Source organism: Paramormyrops kingsleyae, chromosome 20 (assembly GCF_048594095.1).
Source record: "Paramormyrops kingsleyae isolate MSU_618 chromosome 20, PKINGS_0.4, whole genome shotgun sequence".
Taxonomy (NCBI): Eukaryota; Metazoa; Chordata; class Actinopteri; order Osteoglossiformes; family Mormyridae; genus Paramormyrops; species Paramormyrops kingsleyae.
Genome location: NC_132816.1, coordinates 20,248,410 through 20,270,072, shown reverse-complemented (window position 1 = coordinate 20,270,072; position 21,663 = coordinate 20,248,410). Strand labels below are relative to the sequence as shown.

General features: G+C 40.0%; 2 protein-coding genes across 20 annotated transcripts in view; one reads left to right on the top strand and one right to left on the bottom strand.

Moving 5' to 3' along the window:
• Nucleotides 1-21,663, bottom strand: part of LOC111848429 (galanin receptor 2a) — a 117,696-nt gene that overhangs the window by 54,743 nt on the left and 41,290 nt on the right. The gene's annotated exons all lie outside the window — the stretch shown is intronic.
• kcnj16a (potassium inwardly rectifying channel subfamily J member 16a) overlaps nt 1-21,663 on the top strand; it is a 28,586-nt gene that overhangs the window by 301 nt on the left and 6,622 nt on the right. For 2 of the 3 annotated variants that reach the window (XR_011984367.1, XM_023820440.2), the window contains exons 2-3: nt 150-500; nt 10,029-10,107. The gene's annotated coding sequence lies outside the window, so the exon portion shown is untranslated. Of the gene's footprint in view, nt 1-149; nt 501-10,028; nt 10,108-21,002; nt 21,076-21,663 lie in introns of all 3 variants that reach the window. The other variant, XM_023820441.2, reaches the window with a different exon arrangement.

Genomic DNA, 21,663 nt, shown 5'->3' with positions numbered 1-21,663 from the left:
ACACCCATGTACAGCGCCTTGGGGCGACTCTGTTGTGAAATGCACTATGTAAAAATAAATTGAACTGAAGTTTGTAGATGAGTAAATACGTAAAGTAATAATTGATTTTATCATGCACAATTTTGTGAAATGTTCCATTACTGTTGTAGGTTTCTTCCAACTCATTGAGCCTCTGCCACATATAATGAGCCTCCATTCATCTCCATCTCTGGCCTACCCAAATGCTGCACATGGAATTACAGTAAAGGAATAAGCTATGGAAGAAATTAGCTGTTGCCATCTTTTCCCGAGGGGGTGCAGGGGTTTTGTGTCAGACTTTGAGACAAGGCCACTGGGCTCGAGCTTCACCTCCCCAGTCTGGACTGTCGCCAGGCTAGTTAAGGGTGAGGGCGCAGTGGATGCAGACTTAGCTCTGGATGCTTGGCACATGCCACCTGTTATAACTCTTCTCCTACACAGTTGGCTCCTTCTCTTAACCTCGCTCTACACCTTGTATCAAGGTAAGTGTTAAACCGGTAAAGTCGAAGGGTGCTAACATCTCTAACTGGGCTGGAGGTTAGTGTTCTCCTGTCTTCTGGTTGATTGACAGTTAGTTTGGTTAAACTCTACAGCGAGACAATCTTCTGTAAACAATCATTATCAAAACATAATTTCTGAAGAAGAATGCCAACAAATAAAAAAATAGTTACGTGTAGCGACATGTTTTACACTAAACCAAAAACTCCATGAATGCAAAAAAACAAACGCTGTTGGTACAGTGCTCACACTGTTGTTATATTAATGATTGACGGAAGGAGTTGGGCCCGTTGACCGGAGGTCACAATGAACACGGGTCAGTGACGCAGACTCAGAGGCATGCGCTAAGAAGCCAAAGCCCAGACACTCATCTCTGCCTCCACCTCAGGACCTCGCTTTTTTGAAAAAAAAAGAAAAGAAAAAAAGAAAAGGAATGTTGTTTACAAAGAAGCATTCAAATCGAGCTTCACGCCTCTTCAGATGGTCTGGGCTGAACGGCAAGTCAATGGTAATGTCATTTCTTGAGTATATACAGAATATTTATCCTTTCCAGTGCAGATGAAAATAAATACTTCAGACATAAGTTTATGGCAATACTTCTCTACTTTTCTGATCAGGGTGGTTTCGTTCAAAGTCTCATCGCTTTATGAATTCGCTCACGATTCTATAGCGTGCGTTCCTCAAGAAGTCTGTTGATCTTTGAGGACGCTTAAGGCCCATCCAACAACATCCAAACCAAGCAAGTAAACTCCAAACCACAGAGGCACAAAATGACCACATTATTTTTAGTTCTACTGGAGTCAGAGCGCTTAGATGATACAATTTCCAAATGGAGGGGAATATTGTTTTTAACCATGTTACTAAATAGTCTGGCGAAAGGGGGCTTTGTAAAACGGAAGAAAAACAGGAAAAGGACACTTTTTTTTAAATGACTAAATTTGTTTTTATTTTCAGCTGTGCTGTAAACTAATAAAAAATAGGCAAATGCATTTTACACAATGTAATTCAGGACAAACAGTTTAACTGAACTTGTTTTTTTTTTAGCTTTTAGTTAAAAAATAACCAGCTTTGGAAACTTTGATGAATCCAGGGCGATAATCAGTTAATTCTTTACTGATTATTGATATTGATTGATAAGAACCATACTAGTTCTGTTCCGGAACTCTCGAGCCCTGACCGAGTCTGACCCTGACAGTGGTATTATGTGATGGCAGCAGGAAATGGCCGTGGACATGCACTTTCTCTGGGGGGAGCACATGGCTGGACAGGACTTAGAGGGCACAACACAAACCAAGCTGGTGTCATTTCAGGGTGGACAGACCATGATGATATCCAGGGTCATAATTTCATAAAAAGAAACAATGACCCATAAGTCTGATGCTCTGTGGACGAGACACTAACCAACCAAGCTAACAGCAATGTATTGCAGAGAGAACGTCACTTAATTGGCGGTGCTTAAATTTTATTGATTTAAATTCCTAAGAAGGGGGTGGGGTGGGGGCAGGGGAGGGGGGGTTCTGCCACAAAAGAAAGTGTTTACAAACCTTTAAAAGTCCGGAACCTATGTTTAGCGCCCAATTACTTTATGAGTCAAATTAAATGTGTTTACTGTTTTAGCTTTGTGAAGGGAGAGCTCTGTGAAAACGTAAAATCCCTGTCAAAACAGTAATGAAAAGACGCATGATGAGATTAGCAGATACAAGCAACAGGCTCTTATATTCCTGGAGCTTGTTCTTGATAAAAGCTTTATTTTAAATAGAAAATATGGACAAAACTTTTTTACTTTATTTTTTTTTTTCATATTTTTACTTGGTGTTGTATTTGTCATAAACCTCCATGGTATAAAAAAAATCACTTATTATGGAATAATCGCAGTCACAACCTACTACCTGACGAAGACACAGTTGGATATTTTATCTGATCAATGTAGGGTGCCTCGCACAAAGGTATAACAGCCAGTCCTCCTAGGGAACTCTGGTCATTTTCACATACATTCAGACTATGTCACATAACTGAAACACTTTATAATGCTTAGTACACAAAATTCGGAGCAAAAACTCAAAGCTTTCCTCCCCGTGATATGAATGCCTAGTATAGGAATATATATATATATATATATATATATATATATATATATATATATATATATATATATCTGGTCACAAACTGCAGGCAACCAGCTTGCTTAAGCCCATGATATATGTGAATTTTCTTATTGAATAAACACATTTTAGTGTTTTTGTTAATACATGTTATCTAATGTTCTTAAGACAAATCATTTAGTCCTCTTTGAAACAGGGATTAATGAAGTGGGCCTCAGCTTCATGGCATTTCCCATCATGCAACACTTCCCCAGTGTGTATGCGTGTGTGTGAAAAGGAAATGCGTGAGCCGAGGTGTCAGTTATTTCATTGGCTGCGAATTGTAACAAACTCCAGGTTGCAGGATCCAGGCCTCTGTTATCAGAGCAAGAAGTACTCAGGGAACAGGAAGCTGGATGTAGGCAGGAGGAAGTCTTGAGCCTCAGTTTATAATATGCACTTTTTTTATTATTTTAAATGCCCCCTGGTTGTCTGGCTCCACATTTTAATGCTTTAAAATAAGTATGATTTTATAACCCTACTTTTCTCTCTTCGTCCATATCAGCAACATTGTGTCCAGACATTATATATTTGTCCAGATATTTTTATATTTGTTCATCGCATTGAAGCAAAAAAAAAAACAGAACAAAGTTTAAGATGCTTACTTAGACTGACCTTCATGGATTTAATAATTACAATTAATCAACGACATAATAAATTTAATATGATAAATAAACAGCCCAACTGTTTTAAGTAAAACGGGTTCCATAAATCAATAAAATTACATAATTATCGTACGGCATGGTCCTAAATCAGAACTAAGCCTTTTGTTTACACAGTTGCAAGCTGACCAGAGCACTCAATGGGTTGTGGATGACACAAAAGCAGTTTTCCTCTAGGGACTTAAAAAAGCATCTTTCTGGTAGTGTAATTAATCTCATATGAGCTAGTCAATGATTAACGAGTTTAAAAATAGACTAACATTCAGCTAATGACCTGCAGCCCAGAATGTCAGCAAGGGCTGCTCTGAGTGAGAGATGCTGTTCTGCTCAGTGTTGTAGAAAACATCAAGGGTGGCCTATATGGTCTCTGCTAGGTTTTTCTGAGTCATTAGGCATTAAATGTCTTAAACACAAACACACACTCTTCTTCTGTTCACATACAGACTGTGTCTCTCTATCTTTAGCTCTTTCACCCGTGCGTGCACTGTTCTTACACACACACGCTCTCAAATTATCTGTCATGCATACACAAATACAGTTATACACACCATTGCAACTTCCTCTTTCAGATGCTGTTAGAGACACACACAGAGTTCTTTATCAGATTTGCATGGGTCACTTGTCATGAGAAGTGCAGGTCCTGTCTCATGACAAATGCACGCACCCACACACACAGTCCTGTGACAGTGCTGCCTCCTCTGGACTAGAGCAACAGGCTTCACTGGCAGCTAATTGTGCGGGAAGGGGAACCCCCATAGCCCCCTTGTCCCCATAGACCCCCTCCATTACGAAAACTGGGCAGGATGCAGGACACGGCAGCTTCCTGAGCAGTCTAAACATGATAGGAAACAAAGCAGGTGACGCTGAACCATCCAGACCCCAGAATATGTTCCAAAAGGTGCAATGCAGGGTCCAACCTTTTCATCTGTTCTGCTTGCTTGGTTTTAATTCTCCCACTAACATATGGACTCGACAAACACGACAGAATTAATCATTTGATATAAAAAAAAGTCTAAACATGTGTTACTAAGGAATAGTTAAACACTTAGTAATAGCTGGCCCAGCAGGACTGTTGAGTCAACCACTGCAAAAGCAGCAAAACCCCATGATCCCCAGCAGAAAAATGACACATTCTCTAACTATGTAGTCAAATTATGGAATTTGATTTAATTACATCCCTAAAAAGAGAAATCATGCACAAAGCGGAGCTCCAAAACAGCTCATTGGAAAGCCAGAGTTTGCCTCCTCCAGTACTTTTCAGAAGCACGTCTAAGGTCATCTGAGGATCATTAGGCAGCAGAGAGGAGTCAGGGTTATGGTCAGGGCTGCAGGTTCAAACCCCACACAGCTCACCTGGGGAGGGTCCTTTGATTATTTCCCCAGCTGTATGAATGGGAAATCAATACAGCATAGTTACTACCATGGTATGAATTTCAATCTTTGACCGGATGTTTTATGCTCAAATCTATAACAGCATTAAATTTTAACAAGTTAACCAACTCACTAGAGCTCTTCTCCACATGAAAAGGAAAACTCGGGCAAAGCAAAAAGGACACTGGAAAATCAAAAATGATGAAGTAAAGTGATACGTAACACAGATAGAATACAGACCTTCTGAAATTCCTGTAATGTACAATGGAATAAAATCTTTAACAGATTCCTTCAGCAGTGCAAATGTGGAAAAATTGTAAGCTAAGTTGCTTTTGGACAAAAGCATTCACATGTAAATAAATATGTAAAAACTTGGTAAAAAGGAACAAGGCTCATTAGAGCTGGCTAGGATAAAACCATTAGAAAACAGGAAATTATGAGAGTCAACATTAAATCTAACCATTGGCAAAAATGCATCATAATCTTGTTATCATGAAAACCTTGTAAAACATTTTCCTCGCTACCCCTTTTTTACAAACTCCTTTTCCAAACCAACTTCCACACAGCAGGCTTTGGCAAGATGCAGGCAGAGTTTGCAAAGCTCAGCATCTGGCCTTGCGCAGGGACCGAAGCCTTTAGGCTGCAGTGCTGAGCTAAAAGGTAGCCATGGAAACGCTGTATTGGACCGTGGACTCATGGCAATGCCTCACAGGAATGAGCATCTATCAGGAAGCCGTGGTTTCACAGTCGTCCGTGGCAGGTACTGTATTACGTCACTTATCGAGTCATGTGACTTAAAGGGAGAAACAGAAAGTGGACTGGCAATGCGTCTGCCACCCTATGTTTCCTGGCAGGCGGGGAGTAGACAGCTGAGGCTGATAGTGGATTGGAAACCTAGATAGCAGAGCTTCACACTGTGATATACAGCCTTCAGCCCTGGTGGATACAAACAGACTGACCGTCTGGACCTTGGCTCATTATTTATTATTGTTATTACATTATTTATTTTCCTAGCAGACGTCTTTTTCCAAAGCGACTTACATTGCTTACAGTTTCACACTTTTATCCCATTTGTACAGCTGGGTATTTACCAGTTCAAACTAGTGTGCTCAGGGGTACTAACAGCAGGTTCCCTCCTGGGACGCGACACATGTGCACAAATCAGTTTCTCATCCCCAGTCGCTCCAGGTTCCCTTTCAGCAGACTTCAGGTGCGGTGCGTTCAATGACCTTCTATTTTTATATGGAACACGGCCTCCCAGAGCTACCTGGAAAAGGTGCTTGAGTGTCACCCCACTGTGAGAACCTCCCACCACTTACACCCCCAGCGATACAAAATGCATGGAGGCTCAGAGACCTCCACCCTGAAGGCATCCCGGCAGAAAGCCTGCAGTGAAACTTGATCTATGTGACTTTTCAGTTCATGAAATCTTCAGGTGTCAAACAGCATGTATCAATGTTTTGCATCACCATCACTCCCAAAACACACGTCAGACACTTTCTCATTTTGGACTTTAAGGTGATTTCCCTTTAGTTCTTTTACTGTGATTAATTAATTATATCTGACAAAACAGAAAAAAGAATATGAATTTATAATAAGCAAAAATGTATAAAGGCTGTAAAAACATAGAGTAATAAAAAAACGTGGGAACTGTCCTAACACTGTGTATCAAGAGTAACTGACATTTATCCCGACAAAGATATCAAATCCTGAGTACACACACATGGAGGGAGCTACATCTACGTGTAGTTTCGTTATTCTCAGTTCCGAGTTGGGCTGTGCACCATCTATGGTGATTATCCATTAGAGTTTTGAAAGCAAACCATAGACATTTCTGAAAGGAAAGCTGAATCTGCTTCTGTAGCAGTATGTCAGTGAGACCTAACACAGTCTTTGAATGTACAGCTGCTTATGGACCGCTTCTTATTTATCTGCTCTTTCCATTTGGACCAGTTTTTGACTGTGAACATTAAAAATGTTCAAATTTCATGAGATTCTGTCCATGATGCCTGGGCCTAGGAGATATTTATGCAAGTCAGGCCTGGGGATGGGTGAGAAAACTCCTAAAGTTTGTAACTTTAGGGCACACCAGTGAACATGTAGAGAATGGCAGTGTTATGATTTCATGTTACTTTCTCAGACTAACCCCGAAGTAATTCTTCAAATAACAATCACACTGCCACTGACAATACATTAAGCAGAAAGACTAATCTGGATGAAACCCTAATAACGGATTTGCAACAACATTTGGGTGACTGGACACAAGGAGCCCAGGAAGCAAACCAAGCAACACCAGAACTGGTGAAGGAATGTGAAAAGGGCTGCATGATCCAAGATCAAAACTGCATGGGCTATTAAGGGATCTATCTCCATCATCCCAAGGAGACTTCTCTCTGCCAAAATCCCTTTTGTGTTGTTTTTTTTTTGTTCGATTTCCCTCTGTGCTTTACTTTCTTTTTTGGCCTTTTCAGAAATTTGAACAAAAGACATCTGAGGTGGAAAAGAGTATGTCCCTTGCAACTAGACACAGAGAATGCTGTTGCGGTCAACAGCAATCGGAAATTGTATCTCTGCTCCAAGGCATCCGCAGACATTTACTAGAACCGGACCAGGAAAGCATCAAAAACGGCATACTGAAGGTCCAGAGATGATGTGGAAGCTGGAGAATCAAACAGTGCCCAATATGATATTGGCAAAAGAATGCCTCTGTGTCATCCAGCTTTTATGAGTTAAAAATTTCAAAGATATTCCCCTCACAAAGTTGCACAGAACACAAGAAACGCAGGCCGACGATTGCGGTTTTTAACCAGAGCAAATTCAATTTCTCCTTTGCTGTTGGAATCCTTGGGACCTCAGTTTTGTTGTTTTGTCTTGGGGAGTTATGACACTTGGCAGATGGAAAACATTGCTGAAATAACCCAAGCGTTGTGGTTTGAAGGGGGGCAGCAACACGGCGGGATAAGCGAAGAATATCAGCTGTATAATTTTACACGGAAGCTTCTTGGTTGGCTACCTCAGCAGGTCAAGCCCTCAGGGTGGTTCGTGAATGCAACAGGGCACTGGATTGAAACCTCAAATAACCTTATGCTCAGTCAAACATGGAATGGACTAACCTGATTAGCACTGTAATTAATGGCCTGGCCGCTACTGTACTCCATTCCGGCTTGCAGCCTAAGCCAGACAACACGCTTTGGCGAGAAGAGCCACTATGACAATAGAATAATGTGACCAAGGGAAGGTTTTCCATGGCCTCTGGTTGTACAGTTACGGCAGCCAAGTAAACAGGTTTCAGAAAATTATGGGGGTGTAGTATCAAGGTCAGACAAATGCTCACGATTCTTCTCCAATCTGCTGATTCATTCAGAGATGGATTAACTTATCTGGGGGCCCTGGCCTGTCAACAGCTTAGATATTCAGATGTCGCCTATTTGATTGTTTCATTTTTTCTGAGGTGGGCCAGAGCCCAGGTGATTGCCGGGTCCCTAGGCTGTAGCCTAGGATAGCATATGCAACCCTGGTTTCTTTGGTACAACTGTGACAGAAGTCAGAAGACTCTGTTCTGCTTCCCATTGCCTTTGTTCCAAGTTGACAGCATCAATATGCAGGGAGGAAACGGCACAGTGGCCTATGACCATTTCTTTTGGCCTGATGCTAGAGCCGATCAAATTTAAAAAAACAGTATAAACTCCTGTGGGAAACCAATTTTCTTTTCACATATGAAACCCAACTTCATCTTGTTACAAAGTGTACAGATTAAACTGAGACAAATCCATGACGGAACAAGGTGAGATGCATATCATGTGTCAGCTTGTCTGAACAATTTAAAGACAAGGACAAGCTTTTCAATAGCCCTTCAAACTCTCCTCTTCCCTTACTAATGGTGCCTCGATGTTCAAAACATAAAACAGGTTCTGCGGTTTATTGTTTTCTGTTCTGAAATGGGTGAACAAAGATGCTTTCTTACTCAAAGTCTTGGGTGCTACAAGGGGTTTTAGTTTCCCTGGAAATGGGTCATACCCACTCATGAAAACAAAGAGGCTGGAAATGTCAAAGAAAACTGAGAAAATAATGATTGTTCACAGAAATCTGAATTCACTGCCGTGTGGACAAAGATTTCTTGTGGAATGGTGGGGGGGGGGGGGGGGGGGGCTTGGCATTGGTGTTTTTACACCAACTTAGATATAACACTTTAACCTTGATGAGAACATGCCCCTTTTTACTTATCTTTCTGTATTAGAGATTTTGTTGTGGATAGGCCTAAAGTCCAATGTTTTTTTTTTTAAAGCAGACTTTATATTGCAGCTAAAAGGAAGAGTATTGGCAGGGATGCACATAACTGGTATGCAAATATGCAATCATCTTTAAAAGCGATACATGCCACAATCGATTGTTATAACAGCGCAAATGCATACTTAATTAATGTGCACTTGCTTTGCTATGACAAGAAATTATTGTGCATTTTAACCTTTATATGCTAAATCGTACTTCATAATTTCTTTTCATAGCAGCGCAAATGCACATAAACTATGCATGCATGTGTGCAGTTACACCCACCGATTGCCACACATATCACTTTTAAGGATGAATGTGTACTTGCAAACTAGTTATGTACTGTTGAATATTGGTCAATACCAGATTTTCAGAGGAGACACAGCTGTCAATTTTAAGTTCAAACTGCTGTACACCTGACCATGTGAGTTCTCACAGAAGCCAACTTTGTTGCTTGTTTGGTAGGGTACAGAATACATGTTTCCAAAGCCATGAACCTCAAATAATCAAAACCACTCTGGCTACACAAACAAAAAGGCAGAAACAAACCCTCAATATATAATGCTCTCTTGCATTTACACTGGAGAGAAAAAACAGTTTTTGCATTACATTACAATTTCAACCTGCTTTCTCTATCAAACTCCCAAAGCCACAATTACCCTTCATTCATATGACAATGCTCCCAGGATATATGCAATAAAGTTGATGTACTCAAGAATTACCAGGCCCTAGTGATTGATGGAGAAGGTTGGGGTGACTCATTGTGACCCAACCTCGCAGGTGTGTAGTGCCAGCAAAAACACCTTGAGCTGTAAAGACAGCACTTATTTACCAAGAACAGTGATTAATTCTAACTGTTTTCAAGTTAGGTCCGCCTCTGCATTACTGACACAATCAGGTACGCAGGCAAGGACACACGCTTACCCACACAAACAATGCACAAACCATTCTGTTCCTACAACCTTACAACCAAGAAGTGTGTGTGTGTGTGTGTGGGGGGGGGTGTTAATATTTACCTTCTGCAACAACTAAATGCCAGATTCATTCTGACACTTTCCTCCCACTGCAGCTCTTGACGCTCCAGAGAGACGGAGAGAAGAACCAGCATTACCTTGTCACTTAAACAGTTAAACGAGTACAAAGTAGAGGTAAGAATTGTTGGTTACCGCTTCTTTTTACAGTATGTCCCGTACATGCTTACTCTTTCTCCCTTTTGTGTAGCCATTTACTCTTTTAATCTGCAGACACAAAGAAGGATATTAAGTTATATAATGTGAGAAGTTTGCGGTTTTTACTGGACAGTAGCAATTTACTAAGAGTGATGCAACTAGCTTAAGAAGTCGACACTAACGGGACTTTGACTTGCCTCAGTGTAAAATTATAATCAGCTATAAAACTGTTGTATCATTTACTTCTGCATAAATGTGAGGCTTAAAATTATATCTGCCCAACAAATTCAATCATCTGCTGTTGGAAAATTTGATATTGACATGTATGTGTGGTTGTCTGTATGTCTGTAAAATATACATAAGCAAATGCATGTTTTATGCTACTACTGCATGCTTAAATATACACATTAAATTAATCAGGTCTACAACATTACAGGGTGATTGTGGGTGAGGGGGCAGAGGAAGTTTTTATACCAGAGAAGGTAGCAGTAGAACAACTAATGTGTGGTTTTTAAAGTAAAAAGACCAATGAACCCTGAGGTTCCATTAATGGTTCTGAACATTACACAATTCCAAAAAGCAACAGCATTGATAGGAGATATGAACTAAAAGCAATCAATGCTGTATTTGTTGAATCAGCACTGTAAATAGAGATGGAATTAGGCAATTTATGTAATTTATTTGTTTAAATTAAACAGGGACAGTGCACAATAAAACCTTGTGTAAAACAAGGAAAGATGCATTGTACCAGGTTTTTACCAACTATTGCTATTTTCCGCCCATATTCCTTGAGCAGGTAGATGGAATGTTAAATTAAAGACAGAATAATATGTAAATGGTGTATATAATACAGGTCATAAAATCTTACATATATTTCATCTCCATATCTCACCCCATCTAATCACTAAATTTCAGGTTGCAACGCAAAGTTCCAGGAACAAAAATTTGAAAGGCACAATCATTCCCATATTGCAAAACTAGTTTGCTCATCCCAACTCTCAAAAATATCTGCAAACACTGCAATGCCGAAATCCGGAACCTCCCACCACACACTTGCACATACACACACACACACTTAATTCATAAACGTGTGCAAGTTTGCTTTAATAACTAATTGCTGAGCAGGAAAAGGACAGAAAGGGTATACATGAAATCAGCTCTGTTGGAAGTGTATTGCACTGATTTATGGCTAATGTTCAAACATTAATGCATTGTTAGGTTCACTACAGTGATGTCCAGCCTTTTTACTAGTGACAGCTACTTTTATAAAGAAAATAATCTGGGCAACTTCTAAGTTGCAACAGTATATTTTGCCGATCAGGGGGTCCTCCTCCCCCTTGCTAGATTTGGCAGTCAGGCGGGAGGGATGGGGGCTGGGGGTGCCGCGATCAACTGAATATCTTGAAAATCGACCTGTCCATTGTACTGTAATTCACCAGTTGCCAACCACTAATCTACAGCAATAAGCAGGGATGAAAAATGTGCAAAGCATATGAGCCTATACACATATGCAAACTAACACAAGAGAAGCACTCAAACTGTTCTGTGGTATTTGTGTTTATGGCAAAGCTGAGTTCCTATCAGACCAGAAGAGTCACTGTTTTATAAATACCTGCCTATTGAGCTTACAAACACCAAAATAGGAGGAATGGGGGCTTCCAAGTAGCGGCTGTTGAAGGGCATCAAGATTTTTCAATAGCATTATCAATAATGCACTTTGCACATGCAGACAATGGGAAATATTTGAAAAATGTATTAATAGCATCTTGGTTGGAGTGAAGAGGTACCTATAAACTAGCCCAAAACAAACCAATGCTTGTTAGATCAATGGTTGCAAAATGTAAATTTCAAATAATGCACATGTTGATCTTTCTTCCAAAAACTGTAAACAAAAATTAGTGACAATTATATCAGAAATATAACAGTAGCTGAAGGGCAAAGCACTGAACTGAACATGTCCATCCCTGGTGGATTTATTTCAAAACGGCGAGTATGAGATAAAGTCCTTTTGTAGATGCTTTATAAGGTTACATTTATTATTTTACTTCTGCTGTTTATAAATGCTTTCTAGGAACTTTCTTTCACACTGTGGTGTTCACGTGAAGTACCTGTCAGGTCTTGGTGATATGGCTGTAAAATAATATCTCGATATTTTAGGTCACTGTAGCGATATTATATATTAGATATTAAGTCAGGACAGAATATGAATTATGGTTTTATTTATTTACATCAATGTCTCCCAACTGGAACACAACAAAATGCATCTCTGCCGAACATAACAATATCACATAAGATGTCAAAAAAATCTCTTTTTAGAAAAAAAATGCTAATTGACTAAATATCCAAGTGCCTGAAATGTAAACAAATATTAAGTGTTGAATAATTAGATTGTTCAGTTAAATGCTTATATTCAAAATAAGACATCAGAAAACATTTTCTGCACTGTTTTGTTGTTCTGCTGAACTGATTCATCAACTGAAAATTACAAATTGACTAAACACGAGTGCCTGAAATGTAAAAAAATTGTATTTCAGGTATTTAACAACTAGGTTATTCTAAAGTTAAGTGTATGGAATCAAACTGCGACTACATACATGTATCATAAACAGAAGCAGGCATACATTGCAAACAAAATCAATATATTAATACATCGTCCAGCCCTAGTAGCTGCCATGTGTGGTAATGGTTATCTTACACTGCAGTTGAAAACAGCATGTTCAAATCCCAAAAGAAGAGCAAGAACTGCTGCTGTGCAGTAGGCAAATAATTTGCTTTACAAAACCTTATATGTACCTTGTTCCATTTTCACCTGCTTATCCTGGACAGGTCAGCAGGAAGGCCTGGATTCTAACCTGGCCAGTGTAGGGAATAAGACTGGGCTACATTCTAAATGTGATGCTTTTCAATCAGGGGCAGACACACACAGAACCACAATTTAAATGGAAATTTAAAGACACAGTTCAGTCTGACTGCAGGTCTTATGCTTGTAGAAAGGAATACCTGCATCAAGTGCACGTGAAATGGGGCAATATGCAAACTGGTAGGGAGGTTAGTTAAGAATTTAGGTGGGGAGAGACGGAAAGCCCCAATAAATATTAAAAGTGGGCACTGTAAAAGGCCTACCCTTTGCGGTCTGTATTTAAATACAGTATTAGAAACAAAATTCATGATTTAGAGGCTTTAATTTCATCAGACACTTACGACATTATAGGAATAACTGAAACATGGATGAGTGACAATGATGGTGAAGAATATAATATAACACGTTGTTCCGTAGAGACCGGATAGGCAAGAAGGGAGGTGGTGTTGCAGTATACAGTACATAAAAGAAAACTTGCAGGCAAGGGAGCTCACTGATAAAAATAAAAGTACAGAAGCTGTATGGATAAAACTAGATGCTAAAAAACTCAAATGGCCTAATTGTAGGGGTTTGTTATAGAGCACCTAATGTAGCTGCAGAGGAAAGTAGAATGTTATATGACAATATCAGGATTATGAGTAATAAAAATGATGTGGTAGTTCGAGGTTAATTTTAGTTTCCGGAGAGCAAAGTCCAAAACAAAAGTATACAATGTTAGGTAGGCTAACTGGTATGAGACTGAAACTAGAAACTGTAAACTGGATGGAGTTAAATAGCAAAATGGTTGAAGAGGCATGGGAATTTTTTAAAAGCACATTGTTGCTAGAGCAAGAGGACTTCATACCTGTTTCCAGCTAAACTAAATCTAGGAAACTACAACCAAGGTGGTTTACTAAGGAAATAAAGAATAAAGTCAGGAGGAAAAGGGCTCTGTTCCACAAATGGAAATTAACTAATGATTTCAAAAATAAGCAGAAATATCTAAGTCTACAGGTTGAGTTAAAAAACAACATTAGACTCTAAAAGGAATGTAGAAAGAAAAATTGCATTGGAGGCTAAGGATGACAATAAAAGTTTCTTCCAATATTTTAACTCCAAAAGAGCTCTAAAAGCTGAAATCACTAATTTGCAGGATAGTAAGGGCCTTATAATTGAAAATGAAATTGATATACTAAATGAGTTTCATGATTATTTTACATGGGTGTTCACAGTAGAGAACATGAGTAACTTACCACCATTTAATACGAATACAGCGTCGTCTTTGACCAATATATGTATAACTGAGGTTGATGTGGTACTATAAGCCTAGCTAAGCTCAAAATAAATAAATCGCAGGGCCCTGATGGCATCTTACCTATAGTTTTAAAAGAGATGAGGGATATTATTAGCCAACTTTTAACTTTAATATTCCAGAAATCGTTATCTGCGGGTGTGGTACCTTCTGATTGGAAGCATGCTAATATAACACCCATATTCAAAAAAGGGGATAGAAGTAATCCAGCAAACTATAGGCCAATCAGTTTAACTAGCATTGCTGGAAAAATAATGGAAGCTATAATCCAAGTGAAAATGGTAGATTACCTGGATGCAAATAACATTCTGAGGGATAGCCAACATGGATTTAGGAGAGGTAGATCCTGTTTAACGAATTTACTTGAGTTCTTTGAGGAAGCTACAAGAGAAATTGATCACAAAAAGGCCTACGATGTGATCTACTTAGATTTCCAGAAGGCTTTTGATGTTGTCCCCCACAAACGGCTCTTGCTTAAGCTCAAAGCTGCAGGGATTTTAGGAACTGTGGCAGCTTGGATCAAAAACTGGTTAACTGACAGGAAGCAGCGAGTAGTTATTAGAGGCACAATGTCACAGTGGGCCTGCGTTCATAGTGGGGAACCGCAGGGTTCAATTTTAGGACCACTATTGTCCCTAACTTACATTAATGATATTGACACCAATACATACAGTAAACTGGTTAAATTTGCCGACCACACCAAGATGGGTGGTGTAGCAGATACTGATCTAGCAGCGGAGAGGCTACAACGGGATCTGGATTTAATTAGTGACTGGGCTGATACCTGGCAGATGAAATTTAACATAGATAAATGTAAGGTAATCCATGCAGAGAGCAGAAATATAAAGTACAGATATTTTATGGGTTCTACGGAAATAAAGGTAGCTGATTACGAGAAAGATCTATGTGTGTATGTTGATGCTACCATGTTCCACTCTCACCAGTGTGGGGAAGCAATAAAAAAAGCCAATAGAATGCTGGGTTACATCTCTAGGTGTGTGGAGTTTAAGTCAAGGGAAGTGATGCTACGATTATATAACCCCACCTAGCATATTGTGTGCAGGTTTGGTCACCATACCTTAAGAAGGACATTGCTGCCTTGGAAAAGATGCAACGTAGGGCTACGAGAATGATTCCTGGTCTTAGAGGAATGTCTTATGAGGAGAGGTTAGCTGAGCTGAATCTGTTTAACCTTGAGCAAAGGAGACTAAGGGGGGACATGATCCAGGTCTATAAGATTCTAATGGGTCTGGATGCTGTTCAGCCAAATGGCTATTTCAATATTAGTTTAAATACTAGAATTTGTGACCATAAGTGGAAATTAGCGGGAGAACATTTTAAAACGAATTTGAGGAAGCACTTCTTTACACAGCGTGTAGTTAGATTATGGAATAGTCTTCCTACTAGTGTAGCGCAAGCTAAAACCCTGGGTTCCTTTAAATCAGAACTAGATAAGATTTTAACAACTCTGAGCTTAAGTTTAGTTAAGTTCTCCCCAAACGAGCTTGATGGCCTCCTCTCGTTTGTAAATTCCTTATGTTCTTATACCCAGGGGGAGGGGGATTCAAACCCCCAACCCTAAAGTTGTGCTGCACAAACCATAAATGCTATTTTATGTAAGTTTATAAACTGTTGAATATGCTCCGAATAACATATTTGCTTTGCGAACAGTAACAATAATTACCCAGAAATACTCCACTGGTCAGACTACCAGTCAGTCATGTTCACCCACCCATGGTGATATGAACTACAGCCTGGACATTACATAAGAGCTGTCACACGGAACGACGGCAGGCAGTGTTCTGCATCATTTGGGTGATCGTGGCTTTTGCTCAAACATTTTCCCCGAATGCTACGTAATGTGCCCTTGGAGGCCAGGCATGTAGACATGGAAAGCGGATCATGGCAAGGGTAACCGAACGGAGACTGGGTGACATGTGACGCAGGTAGCTGAACTGGGGCGGCTTCACTTCACTGGGCATGGAATGGCTGGCCGGGTGCCACCTGCATCCAAAGAGCGTGTAATGGACTTGTCAGAACTCCTTGCAAGTACAAGAAAAGAGTCTGTAAAAATGCACCTCTTGCCCCCACCCCCCCAATCCGCCCCATCTTCCCTCCTATCCCGAGGAAGGGGATGTCTTTGCAGACTTACCTACCACAGCCAAGAAGAGGGACCGTGTCGATTCACTCCACTTATTTTCAGTTTGGAACTACTGGATTCATCAACAGGAACAAACAGATGTAGAACAGAATATAACTACTATGTTACAGCCATGAAAGGACTGTGAAAAAAACACTCAGACTATTCAGCAGAGCCCATAATTCATCAATGTAAACATCTACAGAACACTTCCCAAGTTATTCATTCACACCTGCCAATAATATTATCAGGAGACCAAAAAACTCAAGATGAATGAAAACTAGCTAAGTATGGTGACCTATAAGAAGGCATTTTCAAAAGCCAGTTTGCTTATACAAATTAAAACATAAATGTCCCTCAAGAATCTGACCTGAGCTCCTGCATGCTTTTGAGAAAGTCATAGCCTGGAGATGCCAACCTTCTGGGGTGTGTGTGTGGGTCAGCAGGTGGGAGCCCAGCACAGCTGCGTGCTGCCACCTGTGTGACCTTAATTAAGCCCTATATTATAGCCCCGAGCTTCCAGTGGAAAAATGAGGGCATCAATGTCCAGCACATGACAGAACCTGTTTCTGCAGCTTCCTTCTCCTGTGTCCTTCATTCTTTCCCCCATCTAATAACTGTTTAAAAATCGAAGCCAGATCCAGAACGTACCCTTTGGCAAAAGACAGAGTCCGGCCTGCCTGATCATTGCACACACAAACCCACTGATTCACACTGCAAAGAGAAGTTACAGTCACTGATTCACCTGAACAGCATGTCCTGGGAATGTAAGAGGAAACTTAGATTACCCAGAGGAGAACATGCCGTCCCTCATTTACACTTTTACCAACACCAAGCAATGGGCCTCAATCAGGCATGGAAATTAGGAGCAGGATCACAAAGGGACCATATGTCCTCTGTGTTATGGGTGAACATCCAAGAAAGGCAGACAAGCAAGGACAAGACCCATCTGATGCTGGGGTGGGTTGAACTCATGAACAGGTTTGCAGCAAGGAACCTGCACAAAAAATAGTCATCATTCACCAACACTATAATGTAGAAATTCCACTAAAGTAATCATCCCATGGTCAATCAATCCAATTTCAAAACATTATTTTATTAGAATAATATTTTTTTAATCCAGTTGTATATGACTTTGTGAATTGAGAAATTATTTCCTGACATCATACAGGGAATGTTACAATAAAATGTAAAATTAAATTATACCGCAAAGCTAAATTGTGCAAGCACAACCTACTACCTCTCTTCATATACATCTATCATTTTTAAAGATATGACTCAGTGGTACCTTTATACCCCATTCTGAGTGCGAATCTGATTGGAAGACCAAGGGATGACAAGTCAGTTTCGCAAGTGACTCACAACATTACCCTGACATCTGACATCATGGCATCATCATGAGCATTTTCTAGACCGGAACTTTTAAAGAAACTGCCCCAACATTGACCCTTTTCTGGTCCATCATTCCACAGATGGCATATCTGAGACTCCCCCCCCTTTCAAGAGGCATGCACATTGTTTGGTGTTTGTTACCATGTCGTATGTGTAAGAGGATAAACAGCTGTCCACCTGCACCTGAAAGCTTGTCACTATGGAGTTTCGCTGCTTCAACCAACTAAAATGCAAACAACAAAAAGAATTTGATTTCGTTTTATTTTCTGCTGAATGCTGTGCCCATAGGCGATAGCTCCTATGTCTACTCATTTATTGATCAAACAAATAACTTATACTAATCATTATAAAACAAATTATTAACTATTTCAGAGGATAAGTAATCTTAGTGTTTATTAGACCCAAGTGTACCTTAAAACAATATTTCTGACATTTACAACCAAACTGCATTCTCAGTGGGCAGCTCATTCTGTTTATGACAAAGGCAACCAAACAGGGCTTAGAGACACTAAACAGACAACAGAAAATAAGACAATAAGACAACTTCTGTTGCTTCTCATGTGCAATACGTATGGATTAAAATGAAATAACTATTTCTTGGGCAATAATTACAAATTATTAGGTGACAAACGACTAACATTAATACAAGATGTATACAAATTATATATACAGATATTTGTATATTATCTGAACCAGACTGTCTTCATTTTAATTTGTTTTTCCTTTTCTGGGTATGCGAGGTGACACCATTCGTCATATTTTCTATTATCTATTAATCTTGATCACTCTCTTTTGGTCACTGTGAACTTCATTCAAGCAGATAGCGGTGATTCAAAACCAATTTATTTTGGGCAGGCCTGTTCTTAGACCATTTTCTCTGTGGTTTGGCTCTCATTGACCTCAGGATATCCATTTTGGACTAACCCAAACATTGGAGAGCCAATAAGCTCTTACAGTCATGTCAATTCAGGAGAGCCATGAATCAGAGTCCTTACAAAGCATGTGAAATTACACCACATTTTGAGGAAATGTGCATTTTTGCCATTTTTAAATGTGATTTTCTGTTTACAAGCGGCTTGGTGGGTAGTGCTGTTGCCTCTCCCAAGACTGCGACCCCAGCTCCATCTATGTAGAATCTGCATGTTCTCCCCATGCAAGCACGGATTTCTGACCTCAAATTCCGACAAAGCTCAAGTTCCAAAGATACATAAATGTCAGATACACTATATAGGTAAAAGTTATATTCTGCGTTTTCCATTTCATCGTTGCTTTACTGGAAGAATCAGATGGAGGACTTCCATTTCCAAAAGTAGATACATTGTACATTGGCAGATATAAGTCTTTACACTTGGCTGTTTTTCACCATCTCCTGCACCACTGTTCCTGCCTATTTCCCCTCAAGTCAGAACATAGCAGAGCTCCTTCTAAGCTGAGAAGGGCCAAAAGTACCATCATAAAATGAAGACATCGCACAATGGATAAGAACACAAAACATCAAGAGCGTGCTCCCAGTCCTGTGAGAGCATCTGTGAGGTCCTCACTGGGTTCGTTCTAACAGCTGCTTCAGCAGTGCTATTCTGGGCCAGCAGCCCTAACAAGCTTGACCGCTGTTTGGCACTGTTACTGGATATAACTTTGGGTTTCTGGCCACTTCTTGATGGATCTGATGATTAATTAATTGCGCATTGGCATGTGACACTACCTCACTAGCTGAAGTAGCGGCGTATTTGTTGATCCCGATCGGGTCACAATCTGCACCTCTTATGTGTCACTACCTGTGTGTTCCCTTGCGAAAAAATTACATTCTGGAGAGTTTGTCTGGCTGGAAAAGTCAACTCACACAACACGTTTAAAAGGATGGCTTTGCCATTGAACTGGAACCGTGAAACAAAGGCGAAAGGAGCCAGGGCTCGTTGTTCGGTGATGTGATCATCGCTGTTTACAAGATATAAAAAATTATAATGAATAGATGACGATGAAAGGTATTAATAATAAACAGAAAACCTTTTGAATAAAGTCTGAGCGGAGGTTCGATGATGTAACTGTCTTTGAATTTCATTCGGTTTGGAAAGACTTAATCATGGACAAAATTACAAACAACTTGTGATGGGAATGTGTTCAGAAAAATAGAGAAACAAATGAACTTTTCTCTTCCCCCTTAATTGTTCTAGTCACTTATAGCCATAGTCAAGGCCTATTAAGTGCCTTGCAATGTAGTTAATGTAATACATAATGTCTGCCTTTGCACTGCATAAGCATTAGCTCATGATCCATCTAGCCAATATCCAGCCATTTTCAGCTTGAATTTGTGCATTATAACAAAGGATTTTAACAGACCATTACTTTTCCAAGCGCTGCAGCGTCTTATCACCTTGTCTAGTTTGGATGGTTCTTGATGGCTTTATTACAGGTGACTGCAAAACGTGGTACACACTAATTTAATTTCCTTTGGTTGAAGCACGATCATGGAGAAAAAGTAAAATACAAAAAAGGGCAGGAATGAGCCTTTGATTGTCAGGAATAGTGCATTCCCTCTCAGTCCTTTATCGATATGATACACCCTCACTGGTTACTCATGATTTTTTTTGGGTTACAGACAGTGACAATATCATCTGTTTTCGGTTTTGAATCCTGCATTTATCTTGATGCTAGATGAAATTCCCATTTAACATGTAAGTCAAATAACAGAAAAGCAATTTGTTTAGAGGGTATCCCTTGCTCTACAGCACTACAGAGAACAAGATAAGTGCAGTGCAATAAAAAATTCCAGAAGGTTGCCTTTCAGTACCCTTAACGTGCTAAGAAAGCCGCAAAAAAAAATCCATAGTCGTCGCAATTTATTCTTTTAAGTTCCAACATGTCCAGCCAACGCCATATTATGATGAACTATACTGACAAACCTCATGGTGGGAAATGAGGTAACAGGGATGGAGGATGGAAGGCTAGATAGCAAACCCCAGGTGAAATCCCCAGACTGACTACATAAAACAGGGCAAAGGAGCAGGCAAAGTGCATCACTGACCGCAAAATACAGATGAACACACACCACACATAAATAATATTTGAAGTGGGAAAAAAACACTATGGGGTGGTGTAAAAAATAACGGAAAAATAAAGAGGACAAACTCAAGCAATGGCCTAATTTATTTTGAGATGTGGCAGACATTTGGCTTTATTCCTTCCTCCAACAGTAACTGTGGAAGGGCGAGCGAAAAGGAAGCAGGTGAACTGTAGGTGAAAAAGCAGAGTGCAGCTTCACAAACGGTAAGTTTGTGAGAGCAAACGGCATGGAGACACGAAGAAGCAGAAGGGTAGGGTGCAGGAAGCATGTGCAACCAGTAAATAGCGGCAAATACCTGAAAGCCTTCAGTAGTCCACAGGCTTAACACATGTTTATTTTTTGAGTGCAGGTCTTCATGCACGTATGAGTTTGTACTTAGTATTTATGAGCACTCTTTTAGAAATGAGGGAGAAGAAAAATATCGATGCCAGAAACAGACTGAAATACTTTCCTCCCAGTGTGTACTGGGTTGGATTTCCCACTTTCGATTCTTCCACCCTGGCTGGAAAGTTCCCCCCCATCCAGGCAGGCGACACACGCAAGGAGAGGTCAGAGGTCACCTTGGAGCAGAATAAAAACATGAAACAGAAGTAGTACGTCAAGTGCAATTATAGGCATCCATTCTTGACCCTGCTATGTTAAACCAGACATTCCTTATCATTAGGAGTGTGTGGAAAATTTGGTGGAATGTACCAACAGAAGCGAGCCCCACAGGGGGAGCTCAGATGAATACAGGCCCCTTCCCCAGCCATAGCTTGTGAGTTCCTCCTCGTTAGGGAGAGATGGGAGGT